The sequence below is a fragment of the Cryptomeria japonica genome, chromosome 9 (assembly GCF_030272615.1).
Source record: "Cryptomeria japonica chromosome 9, Sugi_1.0, whole genome shotgun sequence".
Lineage (NCBI taxonomy): Eukaryota > Viridiplantae > Streptophyta > Pinopsida > Cupressales > Cupressaceae > Cryptomeria > Cryptomeria japonica.
This window is the reverse complement of record NC_081413.1, coordinates 478,269,896-478,275,248: the sequence shown is the minus strand read 5'-3', so window position 1 is coordinate 478,275,248 and position 5,353 is coordinate 478,269,896.

Below are 5,353 nucleotides of genomic sequence, written 5' to 3'. Positions count from 1 at the left end.
CTCTCACCCTGGGAGCAACATGTGTTATCCAAAGTTTCCATACCAATCTCTCCAAAAGATAATGTCTTTTTCCATAGATATCTCTCCCCCTTTGACATCAAATGCCAAAGTTATAATAAAACCAAGTTTATATACAAAATACCAATCAATTCAGTATACCAACTACTCCCTCTAAGAAGTAGCTTCCTCATCAAAGACCGGAGTAAAAGATTTGTCTATTAATTATGTCGGTTGATGACAATCATCAATTGTCTAAGTCTCTACCGGTGGTGGTATGACTCCAAGTTGATCTTTGAGATATTCAAAAGTCTCCTTAGGCAAAGGTTTTGTGAAAATATCTACAAGTTGTTCTTTAGTGTTCACATAAACCAGTTTTATCTCCTTTTCTTCAACTTTTTCCCTTAGAAAATTCAGTTTGATAGAAACATGTTTTGTTTTAGAATGTAGTACTGGATTCTTAGATATATCAATTATTGCAGTGTTATCACAATATATGGTAATAGGTTCCTTGCATTTTACCTTTATGTCTTTCAACATTTGCTTAAGCCATAGTACCTGTGTACAGTTGGTTGCTGCTGCAACATATTCTGATTCTGCTGTTGATAAAGATGTACAACTTTGTTTCTTACTCAACCAAGAAACTAGTTTGTTTCCAAGAAAGAATGCTCCGCCGATGGTGCTTTTTCTATCATCCACATCTCTTGCCCAATTTGCATCTGTGTATGCATATAGATCAAAATTTTCATCTCTAGGATACCATAATCCAAGATTTATAGTGCCTTGTAAGTACCGGAAAATCCTTTTTACTGCTGATTCATGATTTTCTCTAGGATTACTTTGAAATCTAGAAACAATACATACTGCATTCATAATATCAGGTCTGGTTTGTGTTAAATACAGTAAACCTCCTATCATAGATTTGTATCTAGTTGGATTAACAGGTGTAGATTCATCCCTTTGAGATAATTTGTCATTTGTAGTCATAGGTGTGCTTACCGGTTTAGAGTTCTCCATCCCAAATTTCTTTAGTAACTCTTTTAAGTATTTGGATTGACTCAAGAATATACCTTTGTCAGTCTGTGAAATCTGAAATCCTAAAAAGAATTTTATTTGTCCAATCATAGACATTTCAAATTATTGCTGCATTTTAGTAGAAAATTCCTTACATTGACCATCTTCTCCTCCAAAGATTATATCATCAACAAATACTTCTATAATCAAGATGTCATCATTAGTTATTTTGTAATATAAATTGTTGTCTGCATTTCCTTTAGTAAAACCAATCTTTAAAAGATAATTATCCAATCTTGCATACCAAGCTCTTGGGGCTTGTTTCAGTCCATACAGAGCTTTTCTTAACTTGCAAACCATATCATTGTCATCTGTCAAAGAAAATTCATCAGGTTGTTCAATATAGACTTCCTCTTCAAGATCTCCATTCAAAAATGCACATTTAATACCCATTTGATAAACTTTGTAGTTCTTGTGAGTTGCAAAAGCCAAGAATAATCTGACTGCCTCAATTCTAGCTACTAGTGCAAAGGTTTCACTGTAATCAACTCCTTCTTTCTAAGAATATCCCTTACACACTAGTCTTGCTTTATTTTCGACAACCTTACCATCTTCATTAAGTTTGTTTCTAAATACCCATTTGGTTCTAATTACATATTTATCTTTAGGTCGGGGAACTAATGTCCAAGTGTTATTTTTCTCAATTTGTTCTAATTCTTCTTCCATAGCTTTAATCCAAAATTTATCTTCACATGCCTCATTAACAGATGATGGTTCTATTTGAGAAATAAGACATACCTCTTCATTTTCCAATCTTCCTCTTGTCATAACTCCTTTAAATTTATTTCCAATTATCTGATCTTCAGAATGATTCAATCTTACATACTGGAGTGTCTTTGTTTGTTGTTGTTCTTCAATTACTGTGGAATCCTCAGATGGTACCGGGGTAACTGGATCTTCATTTTGTGCCGATGGATTTGGTGTAGGTTCATTTGTCACAATTTCTATTGCCGGTTCAGAGTCTATATACCTTGAAGTTCCTTTGAATTGTTCATCAATTTTTACATTTGTACTCTCAACAATTTTCTGCAGTCTCTTGTTAAAACATCTATATGCCTTGCTCTTAGATGAATAACCAAGAAATATTCCTTCATCACTTCTAGGATCATATTTTCCAATATACTCATCTCTTCTGATATAACATTTACTTCCAAAAATTCTGAAATATTTAAGAGTAGGAGTGTTACCAAACCATAGTTCATGAGGGGTCTTACCGATTTCACCTCTGATGTGAACTTTGTTGAATGTATAGACCATTGTGCTGACTGCATCTCTTCAATACACATGTGGTAAATTTGCTTCTGATAACATACTTCTTGTTGCATCCAAGATAGTTCTATTTTTCCTTTCAACAACTCCATTCTGCTGTGGTGTTTGAGGTGCTGATAGCTGTCTTCTTATTCCATTCACTTCACAGAATGTATTAAAGTCCTTCCCTTGATCCGATCTTAAGCATTTGATTTTCTTACCGGTTTCATTTTCAACCATTGCTTTGAATAGTTTGAACTTTCCAAGTGCTTCTGATTTTTCTCTGAGAAAAGTAACCCAACACATTCTAGAATAGTCATCAATGATTAGCATGAAATACCTATCACCTTGTAAGCTTTTAGTTCTAGCTGGACCACATAAATCAGTGTGAATGAAATCAAGAGCATTGTTAGATTTTTCTGGAATACTTTTGAAACTAGCTCTAACTTGTTTTCCAAATTGACATTCCTTACATATTGTATTCTGAGGTTTGACAATTTTAGGTAGATCTCTAACTGCCTTAGAAGTACTGATCTTTACCATGCAATCAAAGTTTACATGACAGAGTCTCTTATGCCATAACCAACTTTCATCTATATGTACAATCAAACATGTCTTTTCATTGCTATTCAAATGAAAGATATTACCTCTAGTCTGATTACCGGTTGCAATTTCCAAATCAGTTCTATTCATGATTTTGCATTTTCCATTTTTAAATTGTAACTGAAATCCTTTGTCAACTAATTGACCAACACTTAAAAGATTATGCTTTAATCCTTCAACATAGTAGACATTGTCAGTGTTATGTTTACCATCAAGAGATATTGTACCCTTACCTTTGATTGAACAGACTTTGTCATCTCCAAATCTTACTAAACCTCCATTGTATTCTTGAAAGTTCAAGAATTTACCTTTGTCTCATGTCATATGATGTGAGCATCCTGAGTCAATGATCCATTCATCCTTTACTTCAACTTTAGCTGCTAGGGCTTGTTCTACTGGTTGAACAGTAGGTGCCGGTTGATCTTCTGTTATAGCAACAAAAACCCATCCATTGTCTATCGGATCCTCATCAGAATCATTAGTCACACCTTCATTAGCAATGTAACAAGATTTGTCTTTGTTTTTCTTAAATCTGTATCTCTGATATTCAGGATTAGGCTTGTATGTCCTTCTAGCTTCTTTTCTTAGTCTAGCATGTCTATCAGGGCATCTCGAAGCCATATGACCAATTTTATTGCAGTTAAAACATTTAAAGGGTGCTTTACCTTCATACTTACTTCCAATTGGACCTTTAGGCATTTTCCTTGCAAATAGTGCTTCAAGTTCTTCAAGTTCTTCATTTTCTTTCCTGCTTTCTTCAAGTTCTCTTGCATAAAAGGCTTTCCAATTAGATTTGTCAAATGATGGAGCAGATGATGTTGATGCTTTAAAGGCTAAATCTGTCTTTATAGTAGCAACAGGACCAAATTCTTCAATTTCAAAAGCTGAGAGTTTCCCAATCAATGTATCCCTAGTTACTGATGTATTAGGCATTGTTCTTAACTCATTTATAGCAGTAACCTTCATTTTATATGCCGGTGGCAATCCTCTTAAGATTTTTGAAATAATTTCATCCTCACTTAAGGTTCCTCCACAACATTTAATACCCAAAACAATTTCATTTACTCTTTCCATAAAATTAGAAATCCTTTCATCTTCTTCCATTTTTAGATGTTCATACCTGACTCGGAAGCTTTCAAGTTTTGCAATTTTGGCTATGGAATCTCCTTCATTCAGTGTTTCCAAATGATCCCAAATAGCTTTAGTAGTAGACTTATATGATAATCCCATGATTTGTTATTCTGATAATGTGCTCAAAAGTGCTTCTCTTGCTTTGCAATCATTTTCCTCATCTTTAGCCAAGGTAGTTGGACTGGGCTGACCACGTACAACAGTAGTGTAACCTTTCTTTGTAACTTCCTAGACGTCTTTACCAATGCAATTTAGATATGTCTCCATTTTGATCTTCCATATGCCATAGTTGGTTCCATCAAGTTTAGGACTGTCCTTCCTGAAATAATTAGTAGACATTGGATCTCCTCAAGTTGTTAAACTTCTGCAAAAGAGGACCTCGCTCTGATACCAATTGTTAGGTCCTGGAGACAACTGAGAGGGGGGGGGGGTGAATCAGTTGTCAAATAAATTCAAACCAAAAACAACTTAACCAATTTAATGCTTAATACCGGTAAACCAGTTAAGTATGCTGGTAGACAGTTTTAAAAGTTAATTTCTATACCGGTAAAGATTAATGCATGAAACATAAACACAAAGTCATCCACAACACATGACACCAATATTTGTATGTGGAAACCCTGTAAGGAGAAAAACCACATTGGGAAACCTTACCCACAATCAGATGTTACTACTGCAGATAGTAATTGTACATAAATGGGGTCTGCACATGCAGAAAGGCCAACAGCCTAGAGCTCACTGCTCAATCACAAAATGGGAGTCACAGTGACAACAATTGGATGGTTAAATCCAATAAGAATGTAGCATCTTCATATGATGGATTCAGTACCAGTGTAATGCTGATATGCTTTCACAAAAACCTAGCTTCACCTTCAAATGATGTCTTCGTGTATAGCTCTACTTAATCTCGCATATACCTTCACACAATTCTTTTTCGCATTCCATATTTGATCTTACAAATAAGATCTTACATTTATACCATAACCTAAGACCAATTTTAGTAGGTCGTCTCTACAAGATAATAAAAGCATTTTACAAATAATATAATATCCGATGCAATGACTGATTGAACATGTCGGCTTAATGCATTTACAACAATAATTAATCATTTCCATAGTGTGTCATGCTGATCTTGAAAAGATAAACCTGTCGGTGTAACCCTAGGTAACCCTGGACCTATTTGCCGGTAAAAGCAAATATGCAAATATGAATATACCAATGATTAATTCATTAAGTTAAGATGTCCACATGATGTCTTCGATATTACCAAGTGTCTTTCATATCATTTCAAGTGTCGGTG